Source organism: Lagopus leucura, unplaced genomic scaffold, assembly GCF_019238085.1.
Source record: "Lagopus leucura isolate 7727_CA_CO unplaced genomic scaffold, USGS_WTPT01 Super-Scaffold_100001, whole genome shotgun sequence".
NCBI lineage: Eukaryota > Metazoa > Chordata > Aves > Galliformes > Phasianidae > Lagopus > Lagopus leucura.
The window spans coordinates 31,372,885-31,387,021 of NW_024962262.1; positions in this window are offsets into that span (position 1 = coordinate 31,372,885).

Sequence of the window (14,137 nt, forward strand, 5' to 3'; positions counted from 1 at the left end):
AACATCTTTACCAACCTGAGCTATTCTACAATTCTATCATTCTGTCATAGCAGCTGTGAAACAGTAGGTCATCTCTGCTGGTGCAGCGTTTTACAAGCACAGCAGATAGGCATGCAGTTCATCACTGCTGAAAATGTGTTGCTAATGGTGGTGACTATGTTGAAAATTGTGTTCTGTAGCTGAGAATTTTCTTTAAGAAATAGTGTTATTGTGCTCTTTGTATCTGTTATAGTTTTCATGGAAATAAGTATCTGACATTACATCCAGAGTGTTGTATATGTAAATATTTATTGTAGGAGTTCAAAATCATTTATGTATGCTTAAAAATCAAAAAACAAACAAACAAACAAATCTTTTTCAAATTCGTGATGATTTTTAAAAGCTTATATTGTGGCTTAGCCTTGTAGACAGCTAACCACCAGACATTCATTCACTCTCCCTCAGTGGCATAGGGGCCAGAATTGGAAAAAAAAGTAAAATTTTGGATTAAGATAAAGACAGTTTAGTAAGACAGATAAAGATTAGAAAAAAGATCACCATGATAGAGGAATACTCAAAACAAATGATGCACAATGCAATTGCTCACCACCCTCCAAGCCCATCCCCAGGCAACAAAAACTCTCCCAGTTTTACTGTTCATCATAGCATCATATGTTGTGAGATATCCCCTTGGCCAATCTGAGTCAGCTGTCCTGATTCTGTCCTACTCCAGCATCTTGTACACTCCCTGTACCCATGCTGGGATGGCAGTGTGAGAAACTGAAAAGCCCTTGACTTAGTGTCCTCACTCCTCAGCAATAACTAAAATATCAGAGTTATCAACATCATTCTCATCTCAGATCTAAAACACAGCACTTTATCAGCTTCTAGGGAGGGAATGAACTCTCTCAGTTCAAGCCAGGACAGCTTATTTTGAAACAAAACATATTAAACAAAATCTCTAGATTTTTCTCTGTTTCTGTGACAGAATACTTTTTGTTGCCTTTATAAATTACACAATGCTTTTAATTGACAATGTCTTCTGTCTTTTCTAACCCAACTCATGAAATTGATGAAGGGAAACAAACAAACAAACAAACAAACAAAGAAACAAAAAACAACAACAAAAACACAGCAAAACAGCAGTTTCCAAAGCAAAGATTTGGACGCTAAGGTCCTGCTGAAATTCTTATTTGCTTGGTCACAGAGACTTGTTCAAATATAAGATATCAGAGAGAAAGATTCAGAAAAACTATGATGTATAGTATTTCTAGGTATTTTACATCAAGTACCATGCTGATCTCTTTATAATACATACTTTTTTTTTTCTTTCTTTTCTCACTCAAAATCAGGCAACGTTTTTAGTTTTATTTTATTCCATAGCATTCTTCCAATTGCACTTTGGCAGTTGTACAGTAGCTGTCTATGTGTTAACTTGCATATGGGAGATCTGTAGCATAAATTGTCAAAAAACATGCTAAGAAAAAGTTTTGTCTTGGAGTGGAAGTGAACTCCAGCATTTAATGAGCATCTGTAGGCTGAAGGTGTTTTCTCTTGCTAGCTTCTAAAAATTGAGGAAGATAGGCTGTACTCCTGAAAACATCTATTTATTCTTAATATTACTAAGAATACTCCTTGCAGAAATTAATTACAGTAAAATTAACTAGGTTAAAGGCAGTTCAAAGGTCAGATGTCTTTATAAATTGTTTCACCAAGTATATTGATTGAATATAGCCAAAAACAGATAGAAAGGTAACTGCATCAGTTTACTCAAGCATGAAAATCCTAGAGCATCCTGTTAAGTAGTCTGCAACAGAATTTCTTATGAGTAAGTGCAGAAGGGTCAATATGTAAGGGGAGTCAACATGCACAGAGAAGATTTCTACAGCTGAAAAGTTTTCTGATCTAACAAATCATTTATAAACTGGGAAATCTTAGCAAAATTCTACTATCTTTCAAGCACTAATAACTAATTGACTGTTCAATCTCACATGAGACCCTGGAATTAAACTTAATAGTAATGCAAAACATTATATAGATGATACACATACTTTCAGACATGAAATCTAGGAGACCATTCAGATATTTAAGGAAACATTATCTTGAAGTGTAGATATAACCATGGAGAAGATAAGGGCTTGGGTGGAATGAACCAGCATTGTGCCCTTGTGGCCAAGAAGGCCAAAGGTGTTCTGGGTTTCATTAAAAAGAATGTGTACAGCAGACCAAAGAAGGTGATCCTCCCTCTCTGCTTTGCCCTGACGAGGCCACATCTGGAGTACTGTGTCCAGTTCTGGTCTCCCCAGCTCAAGAAAGACAGAGTACTACTGGAGGAAGTCCAGCAGAGAGCCACACGGATGATTAGGGGCGTGAAGCATCTCCCATAAGACGAAAGTCTGAGTCCTTGATCTGTTCAGCCTGAAGAAGATTGAGGGGGATCTTATCAATGCTTACAAATATCTAAAGGGAGGAAATTAGGCGAAAGGGCCAGGCTCTTTTCAGCAATATCCAGCAACAGAACAAGGGGCAATAGGCACAAACAGTAACACAGAAAGTTCCATAATATAGCAAGAAAAAAAATTCTTATCGTGAGGGTGACAGCACCAGAACAAGCTGCTCAGAGAGGCTGTGTGGTCTTCTTCTCTGGAGGCATTCAAAACTTGCCTGAATGCTTTCCCATGTAGCTTATTCTAGGGAACCTGCCTTAGCATAGAGATTAGAAGTTCATATCAAAGAAATTATCTGGGGTCATGTAATAATGAAAATTAGCATGCTATTTTTTCTATTAAATCCATAAGAATGTCTCACTTTTCTATATTGAACACACAGTTTGAGCTGCTACAGGTATTTCCATATAAACATAATATTATGGAGTTTATATGGCAAGGTTTTGGTAGTGGTAGTATTGGAGCCTTTGTGAGAGGCGTCCAGAAGCTGGAGAAGAGTAAGTGTTATGGACTTAACTGCACCAGTCATTTCCCCATACCCTAGGTGGCTTGGGTGGAGGAAGGTAGAATAGGGTGGAGGCACTGGAGAGGTATTTTTACTTTGCTATTAGCTCTCAGTGCTGTAGTCTGTCATCAGTAGGGAATAAAACACATTAATCTCCTGTATGCTGAATCTGTTTTGCCCATGATGGTAGATGGTAAGTGATCTCTGTCCATATACAAACCTATAAGCTTTGTTTCCTTATTTTTTCTCTGAATTCTTTCAAGAAGGGGAGTGAGAAAGCAGCATGATGGAGATAAACTACCTACTGATGTAAAAACACCACAATAAAATGTAGTACATGATAAATTAAACTCATTACATGATTAACCTCATACGGTTTCACTACCTTTGAAGTACTACTGATATTATTAGAATGTTTTGATAATTGAAATCTCCAGCATCAAACTCTATGTCATAGTGAGATTACATACTACAGAACCTTAAAATCTTGCAAAAACGTAGTAAATAAATTTATTTTAAAAGTACATTTTATTGAGAAATGAACACGATAAAAATATATTCTTTTCATAAGAAATAAGTTGCACAAGTATCAATTATTTAAAATAACATGGAATGTAAAACCAGTTTAATTCTGCTGCCAAACTACAATATTTGGCATTTCTATTATGCAATTCATTCAAGGATATGAGAATGGTTTACAAACTTGAATTAATTAAACAGTAATCGTCACAGTAATCTCATGTGGAAGGAATGAAATAGAGGAATCATTTTATGTTGCAACTTAAATGCAGACACCTTTCTTTTGAAATATGCCAGCTGTTTAATAGGTCTTAGTACCATTAGGCAGTAAATTAAGACAAGAATTGCCTAACATTTTACAGAAACTAAAGAAAGAATGTATGTAGGTAAAGCCTACTTGTTTGTATTGTAGTTTAAATGAAGTACAAAAATCAAATAATAGAAGGAAAACCTTTGAAATTACAACTCTTATTATTGGTACTGTTTATTAAGGTTATTTATAACTAATATATAGGATTATTCCTAGTTAATGCCAGGAAAAAAAATCTGTTTTCTAACCTCTGTACTTAAACCATTCAACAGAAAGTTAATTCCTTTATAAAATGAAATGATTTATTCAGTTCTATATTAGCATCATATTTATGTGGTTATTTTTTCCGATCTATCATACTGAAGATTATTCTAAATTTTAATTAATGCCTTATACAAGCAATAACTAATACATTCACTTATACAAATGACCAAAGTTTCTTCATCACAGACAGAATTTTTAAAATTATTTTAATAAGAAGTTTCAAAAATCAAAGCAGATTTTAGGCTTTAAAATTACAAAACCTAAGTATTGTAGAAAACTGAATGATTTTGTTGTATGGAAATAGTTTGTGGTGGTTTGTTTAGAGGTCTAATTTAAAACAGATGTTTTGGCATTTTCTACTATTTCTAGAGTTGCAGAGATATTCACAATAGCCTTTTCCCACTGAGCTACTCCTAATATCGGGATAAGGGCTCTCACAAAGCTATGGTGTCCTTTCTTATACCTTACCAATGGGTTATTTACTCTTTTAACCCTGCTTGGATTTTGATACTGGCTCCAAATATTTCTCACTATGCCTGGTGGGAGTTTGAGTTCTCCCATCTCTGCCCAGCCAAACCTTTTCCCAATCGACACCTGCTCATCACATTACTTCCATTATGATATTCATGCCCAACTAATGAGAAGTTGATTCAAATAGAAGGGAGAAGAGTGACAATCACACATTTAACAATAACAAATAAATAAATATAACACAAAACATAGTACTATTGCAACCAAAATACAAAATGTAACAGCACACAACATCAGCTTGCCACAGACACCACCCCGTGTACACTGAAATAAAGAAAATTAGTAACCAACTCATCTTTTCCTTATGAGTTTAACCTTTGATGGTACACTTTCCTTGACAGACCAAATAGTTCCTCAGCATCTTGGAATAACCTGCTATACCAATACTGTAGTTACTCCACATGCCTTATTAGTTCTACACGGGAATGCCTCTGGCTACTGTAAAAAGGTACAGTAATGGTACTGTAAAAAGGTATGTTCGTACCAACATACAGCAATACCCCCCTTTTCTTGGGAGTTCTGAGAAATCAATTTGCCACTGTTGCCCTCCCTTCTAAATCATTAATTAGACTGCTGTCTTCTCTAGAATATTTTACAGATTCTGATTCAGGTTTAGAGATTTTAAGTTTACGTCTGGAATTAAAGCCCTCTTCAACTACCTGTCCTGCCACCTGACCCATCATCTCATTTCCAGTTTCCTGTACAGTGTTACCTTTCTGATGTCCTTTACAATGTATAATAGCACACTCTTTGGTAGATTTACATCATACTGTTTTCCTTGTGTGTGCAATTCTTGGTCTTTTCATGTGGTACTAAGAGTGTTTAGCATTCCAAATACATAATTAGCATCTGTCCATATAATTAAGACTCTTGTCCAGGCAGTTATTTCAGCTTTTTGAATAAAAGCCCCCTCAGGTAATGGTTCTGCTTTGATTACCTTGTCAGTAGCAGCTACTGCATATCCCGCCTTACAGTTTCCTTGTCTCAAAAAACTGCTACCGTTGGTAAACCAGGTGTCTTCTGCATCTTCTAAGGGTTTGTCCTTCAGGTCCGACCAGCTGAAATATGCAGCTTCAGTTGTTTCAAAGCAGTCATGAAATACTGCTTTGATTCTCTAGGAGTTCTGCTAAGGAAAGATACTGGGTTGACAATATTAATTACAATTATTTCTACATCATCCTGCTCTACCAGGATGGCCTGGAATTTCAGGAATCTTTGAGGTGAGGACCAATGCCCTCCTTTTACCTCCAATACAGTAGACACTGTATGAGATATTAAAACTGTTACTCTTTGGCCTAGCATAACTTGAGTGATTTCCTGAATACTGAGTACTAGTGCAGCCACCGCCCTCAAGCACCTCAGCCATTCCTTACTCACTTCATCAAGTTGTTTGGAGAAGTATGCCTCTGCCCTTCGATAGGGTCCAAAGTTCTGGGCAAGGACTCCCAGGACTATTCCTTGTTTTTTTTTTTTTTTTTGTTTTTTTTTTTTTTTTTTTATGTGAGAACAGCCAGAAGGGTTTAGTCATTTCTGGTAGCCCCAGAGCAGAGGCCTCTATGAGTTCTTATTTCAGCTGAAGGAATGCCCACCTTGCCTCCCCATTTCATATAATATTTTGGCTTTACCAACAGTCCATAGCTGAGTATCCATGGTCAGCATCATCCTGTCATTCCTGGGAGCGTACAGAATTCCTTGGCAGTTTGTGGCTCAGGGGTTTGGAAGATGGCTTCTTTCCTGACAGTCCTTAAGGTCTGAATCTGAAGTGCAGCTGTAGTCTCATATCCCAAATATGACACTTGCTGATGAGTTATTTGTGCTTTCTGTTGAGAAACTTGATAGTCATTTAAGCCAAGAAATTCAGCAAACTCACAGTCCATTGCACACAGTCCTCTTTTGTTTTTGTGACATCCATGTACTGCAGTAAGATTCCACCCTGGGATGGAGGAAGCCAAGTCTCAGGTTCACAAGTTGACCAGCTCTCAAAAAATCATTGAGCTGTTCTCACAACCCTGAGTAACACTGTTCAGATTGAGTCTTTTCACCCCATCTTGGGGTTTTCCTATTCAATGGCAAATAACCCTAGCTTCCTTTTTTTTGTTACAAAATCCCTAGCTTCCTTTTGTTACAAAATCGCCTGCGGGTGTTGAGAGACACCCATATCCACCAAAAGATAAACCTCTTTATCCTGCTCCCCTCTTTTCAGTTCTGACATCCATATCACACCCTGCTCATCTTTGCCTTCCTCAGACTGTGTCCTTTCCAAACTTTTCACTTTCCAAACTCTCATCATTAACTACTAACATCATATTTCAGTTTTTCCTCCTCATCTCCGGAGTGCTCATCTTCCAGTGCTAACACTGGGATTTTGGGTTTCGTAGATCTCTGCAGGGGCTATTCTCACTTCCAGTTCCCTATCCTCTCCACCTCCCACTTTGCAAGTAATGTTTACAGCAGCAGTCTCCACCTGCAGCTCACTCTCTCACACCTCTGGGGGGAATAACGCGTGGGAGTTGCTCTCATGCCAGCTCAGGTAAACTCACTTTCTCTTTAACCCCTTTTCCTTTGTACATTATTCCACTATTCGTACCCTAAGTTACACTTCCACATACCCTCAATTCTATTTCTGTACACCATTAACAATTACCTTTCTTATACCTTCAAAACAATTTTTCCCATTCCTTTCAAAATCCACAGACCAAACCATACAGTTCTTCAACTTCCACAAACACCCAGCACTTGGTCTCTCATGATTAGGGTACTCAATTATAAAACTGGTCCCATTATTCCATTTATGTTCTGGTTTCTTATTCAATATTCCCCCTCTGGCTCACCAGCAATATTTCTCCAGTGAGACAAAATACAATACAGGGGGTCTTCTTGGTATCACTTTAGACACCCCTTGTTCCATAACAGCCTCAGAGGTAACACTTTCATTACGTAAACATTTAACAACAACAAAGACAGTGACAATAATCAGTACAATTTATCCTCAGGATACTTCCTCTCTCTGCCTCCCTTCACGGCCCAGCCTTCCCTCTGTATTCCTTTACAATGATCTATAACATATGTATTTCTATCATCATTCCAATCTCATTTCATTTAAATGGACAAAATACGTATGCATGAACAAATAACGCAGAGAAAAAACAACTTTTGCTTCATCCATCTCCAGCCGTTTTCCTTGTGGGAGAACAAAACGGCGGATCGGGACTCTGCTGTCGCTCCCTAGCTCACCTACATCTCACTCTCCTCACACTCACACAATACCAGCTTAGTCAAAATAAAAGTTCCAAGTTTCTTAGTTCATAGTTCTAATTTCCTCAGAAGATATCCCAAATATTCTGATGGTATTAATTCAGATACATGGTACCAAATATTTACAACAGATGGTAATAGCAATTATATAACTTATAACTCCTGTTATCACTACCAGGAAAACCCAGATAACCATTTAATAGGATACCCACTATATCCTGTCCCCTTACCCTGCGAAAGACTTAGAAGGTCTGTTTGTGAGTTCTCCTCCAAGGAGCTGCTCACCAGAGCCTGCTCACCCCAGCCAGCAACCTACCAAACCTGTGAGCTCACTTCCCAGGGGCAGCAGCAAGGCTATACCCCGCGTAGGACGTCTCTATATGGCTTAGGGATCCCCTCATTCCATACACATACCTGGTACGCCAATGGATGGTTCTTGTCTGCTCCCGCAGTGATCGGATGTGAGGAAGGGGAGTCCTTCCGAGAAATCTCGGGGCGTACCTAAGGCATTCCTCTTCTCAACCGGTCCTGCAGCCGAGTAGAAGGTGTCTCATCTGGGGTGCCAAACTGACATGCAGAATCAAACTCTGTAACCCAAATAAGATTACAAAGCAGGTACGATTTATTCAGTGCTGCACAGACACTGGGCGCAAGGGGGAAAGATCCACCTACCTTGCACACCATCTGGAAAAATTGTGCTACAGGTATAGGCAAAACTAATACATAATCAGTAGTTTTCCCGGAATTCAGATACATATTCATTACACCTCCGAGAGTTCGTTAGCATGCAGACCCCCCCCTCTTGCGTGTGCGTAGTGGGTCGTGGGATGAAGATTTGTTGTCTTCCTTGCGAAGGCTTCTGACCTTTCTCACTGTAAACTTCAGACCTTTTGCGGGGGAGCGTCACCCAAAACCGGTTTCTTCTTGCCCTGTGGACATCTAATCACCTCCCTGCCAAATGTCCTCGGGCTTTTCTCAAACGCTTACCTTTTGGCTTTCATCCCCCTCACTATCCCAGACCCAGTGTCTGCCATCCCGTATTTTCTAACAAGCTCTACATTCTTGCTTCTATGAACTATCTCTAACTATTCCCCTTCACACCCCTTATTCTCACTGTGAAGCCTTCTTGCCTTTTTACTTTCACTTATGGGGCCTGTCTAACCTTTCAGTGACTCCCAGAGGTCTGTCTTGGGACCAGTACTCTTTAACATCTTTATCAATAACATAGACAGTGGGAGCAAGTGGGACCCTCCCCAGGCTGAATCGTGTAGTTGATGCAACAAAAGGAAGAGGCGCCAAAAAGGGAACTCTACAAACTTGAAAAGTGCACCCATGTGAAGTTCAACAAGGACAAGTGCAAGGTATTCCCATTCCAGACATGTTTACAGACTGGGAGAAGAACTCCTTGAAAGCATCCCTGTAAAGAAGGACTGGGATTCCAGCAAACCAAAAGCTTGTCATACCTCAGCAATGTGCACTTGCAGCCCAGAAAGCCAACTGTATCCTGAGATGCATAAAAGGAGAGGTGGCCAGAAGAGACAGGGAGGTGATTGTCCCTCTGTACTCTGCTCTTGTGGGGCTGCATTTGGAGTACATGCAGGATGGAGTCTTGGGGTCTCTAACATAAGAAAGATGTGGAGGTGTTGGAGCAGGTAATGGCCACAAAGATGATAAAAAGACTGGAGTATGTGCCCTATGAGGAAAAATATAGGGAGCTGGGCTTGTTCACTCTGGAGAAGGGAAGGGTCTGGAAAAACCTCATTGGAGCCTGGAAGGAGATTGACATTTTGTGTGGACTAACATAGATAGGACAAGTGGAAATTATTTTAAATTAAAATAGATTTAAATTAGATATTAGGAGGAAATTTTTTATTGAGGGTGGTGAGTCATTGGATCAAGCTGTGCAGAGTAGCTGTGGATACCTCATGGAGCTGGAGGTGTTCAAGGACAACCTAACCCTGGGCAGCCTGATATAGTGGTTGGCAACTCTGCTCACTGCAAGAGTAGTTTGGAACTAGATGATATTTAAGGTCCCTTCTAACCCAAGCCTTTGATTCTATAGTAGGTTTGTCTGAAAGAAGAGGAAAATACTGAATGATCTTTTGAAAGTATGATTGAGCCCACCGTCACCATCAAAATCCTTTTATCGACAAAAGGGAGCTTAACGCCTGTATGGAAACAAAACTTCATAGTCAGTCTGATGAACATTTTAAAAGAAAAACCTTTCCCCAGCCTCTAGCAGGCCACTGTGGCCAAGGGGGCCTCAGTGCTGCAGGTGTAAAGGGAATGCAATCAGAAATTAAAATTATCTTCTACCGTTTGTTGATAGAGTATAGGATGATGTCCTCCTAAAATGCCATATCTGTGTGCCCCAAGTTATGCAGCAGTAATCTAATTTAAAGTGTTTAAAATCTAAATACCATGAGAAATGGGTTTTATTACTTTGTTTGGTATTTGGTTTTTGGTTGTTTTCTTAGTTTTTGAAAATTCTGTTGAAGTGACTGCTTTACAATAAATACGTTTTTTCTATTGGATTTGAAGTACCTTGTAGTTTAGAAAATATACTTATTTTTTCAAAGGAAAACTGAGTTTATTGCAACTCCAGAAAATGGGCTGTATGGTAGATGGAAATGATGAGAATTTACTGTCCTTGAAATTAGGAAGAATTTAGTCAATATGCACTGTGAGCAAGGATTTCAAAGAAACACTGCAAATCTCCTAAGATTTAACCGAAAGAGCTGTGAGCTCAGCACATATTTTTATCCCTTTTTTTTCCCCCCCTCTGACAACTGAATGATTAAGCAAGCAAACTAAGTGTTCATGTTCAGCTATCACATATGAGGTATGGAATAGTTTTAAACCATATATACAGAACCTTTCCTTGGAAAGCTAGTTTTGATTTCTCCTCTCATTTGCTGTGACAGGTGGAAAGAGATGCTAAGAACACACATGAGCAACTCAGGCTCCCACCAGTCAAGTTTTCTGAGTTCCCTTTGCTCTGTTGCTAAGAAACGGGACAAGCATACAAATGCCATTCCATTCTCTGAAAATCATTACACTTAAAATATAATTAAGAACTGTCTGTTTTCATGTTGAGTAATTGTAAGCTTCAAGTCCAGAATTTCTGGAGCATAATGGAGCAAGGAATAAATTGCAGACTGAGGAAAATAATCTTTTACTAAAATGGTTGAAGTAAACTGCTGCTCTTTTAATTCATAGATATGTTTAAGTGTAGCTATTTATAATCTGCTGTTGCAATGACCACTTCAGAATATTCAGTGCAAAATTATTTGCAAATAGTGCTGTGACTCAAAAATTAAGAATATTTGTCAAGGGCAGGCACCACAGAATTTGAACCTCTGTTATGTGTTCAAGAGTTCTCTACTTCTAAGACAGCCATTGGTTTTTAAATTCACAATTATGAAATGCATAAGAGACAATTTCTCCTATCATAGCTGACACTTAGAATATATTATAGACAAAAAACTCCTGATGCTGTCATACTAATGACCCAGAACTTTCCTCATATATAGTTCATAATTTTGAAAGATGTAAAAGACAGGTTGTTATGTAGCTTGGTAGTTCAAAAGAAAGGCCTCAGCAAAGCTGAGATTTTTGCTTAAGTTCATAGGTTCATAGTCACAAACATGGGACTGTAGACAAGACTCACTATAGGAACAACAGCTGCAACTTCAAATAACAGCTTTCGGAACACAAGGACATGAAACACAGCGTAAAAAAAGAAAACACTGAGGTTATACGTTCCCTCATAGTTCTTATACTGGATTGTCATATACTATACAAAGAATGTATTATTATATACATATATGTTAGACACAAACTGTGCACTGTATATATGGCCACTGTTACTGTTACATATGTGTTCGCATTCATAGGTAAGAAAATGTATGTACAAATGACTTCACGTGTATACCAATTTATAGCAAGGTAGACTTACATTATTCTCCAAGGTAACTTACTTTGATAAGTGTTCCTGGGGGAAAAAAAATAAAAAATAAAAATAATAATAAAGTAAGCATAAGCAGTAAAGAGAAAATCTGAATGTGCAAGAACTACTGAAGTATTAAGAATCTGCATCCAAAGCCAGATCCATCTACTTCAACTGTTATCTGAGCAGAAAAACAAAAAGACTGTGTTCGTTAACTTCAGAGAACACACACTTCAACAAGGCATCAGAATTCAGATGAATGCTAAATTGAATACATATCAGGAGCAGCAGCACTTTGAGGACTGTTGGAATGGACAAAGAACAATGAAGCATGAAAAAATGGCCTGAGATTTTAATGGGCGTGGACACCACCATTCCATTTCTATTTTGCTTCATTTACGTTAAAAAGTATCTTATTCTACATTCAATTTTTCTCCAATTATGAATTTTACGTAATCCTGGAATAGCACTGGAGATGATACTGATGAGCAAGTAAAACTGTGTCTCTAATAAAGTTTTGGTAAGGATCAGAAGTGGTCTGAAATAAATCTCTTTATCATCCTTACCATGTAGTCCTCACTTTATCGTCCACTTTCCATGCTTAATCTGCATCATGGGATAGGCACTGCTCTCGCAAGGTGAATTTTTTCTGGATTCAGTTAAGCTGTATGTTATCCAGGAGACCATACAGCCATAAATGCTCACCATGTCGGTGAAATAATCTAAAACTCATTTTAATGTGGACAGATAAACAGGTAAATAGATAGATAAAATCTAAAAGAGATAGTGTAGATATCTCGGAACGAAATATTTCACTACCCATTTGTGATGTCCAGTCTGTTTTACCAGCTAGTGTAAGCGCAGTCCATGAGGACCAAGTAAGTTCCTGCATAAAGTTGCATGAAGATTTATGGAAGGTCAGTCTGGGTATTAGACATACTTGGACTTTACAGTTAAAAATCAGCTTAATAAAGTAAGACACTGTAATTTGTAAATCTCAGTATTGTCTAATACCTACTAATGATCTAGTCTTTTACATGATTTTGCATGCAGCAAATGCAGCGATCCATTTCTGCAAATCTTTCGAATAACCCAACTTGTAGATTTTTTTTTTTTTTTTCCTGAGAAGTATAAAACTGATGTTTTGTAAGTATAACAGGTCACAGACAGAAGCCTGAGGACTATAAAAAATGACTGGGGAGGTTAGTTGACGAAGCAGGCATACAAGTAGTATCTGCCTGTATTCCTATGGTGGCAGGGAAGGACACAGAGAGAAGCAGGAAAACCAACCTTATAAACACGTGACTGAGAGGCTGGTGCAAACGCAAAAATTTTGGGTTCTTTGATCACGGGGCGGTCTACTCGGCACCAGGTATGAGAGCTGTCAATGGGTATCACCTATCCCAAAGGGGGAAACGGATCCTTGTCCAGGAGTTGGCGGGACTTGTAGAGAGGACTTTAAACTAGATATGAAGGGGGAAGGGGATAAAACCAGGACCGCTAGAGATGAACCTGGGGGAGCAATAAATGGATTAGGGGTGAGGTGAGGGGCTCAGCTGAAGTGCATCTACACCAATGCATGCAGCATGGGCATGACAAGAAGAAGAATGGGAAGCCATTGTGCGGCAGGCAAGCTATGACCTAGTTGCCATTACGGAAACATGGTGGGACCACTCCCATAACTGGAGTGCTGCAATGGCTGGCTACAAACTCTTCAGGAAGAATAGGCAAGGAAGGAGGGGTGGCAGTGTGGCTTTTTATATTAGAGAATGCTTTGATATTATTGAGCTTGAGGCTGGGGATTATAAGGTTGAATCCCTATGGGTAAAGATGAGGGGAAGGACTGACAAGGCAGACTTCCTGATGGGCATCTGCTACAGACCACCGAACAAGGATGAAGAGACAGATGAGGAGTTCTACAGGCAGCTGGCAGAAGCTGCGCGATCATCAGCCCTTGTCCTCATGGGGGACTTCAACTTCCCTGCCATATGTTGGGAATACAACACAGCGCAGAAGAAGCAGGAAGTTTCTGTATTGTATAGAGGATAACTTCCTGATGCAGCTGGTGAGAGAGCTGAGAGAGGAGCTGCTTTGCTTGACCTTCTGTTCGCAAACAGACAAGGTCTGGTGGGAGATGTGGAAGTTGGGGTCTGTCTTGGACAGAATGACCATGAAATGGTAGAACTCTCGATTCTTGGTGGAGCCAGGAAGGAGAACAGCAAGACTGCTACCTTGGACTTCCGGAGGGCGGACTCTGAATTATTCAGAAGGAATAATCCCCTTGGTTTTACTTAGAGAGTAAAGGGGTCCATGATGGCTGGTTGCTCTTCAAGAAGGAAGTCTTAAAGTCGCAGGAGCTGGCTGTCCCCCTGAGCCAC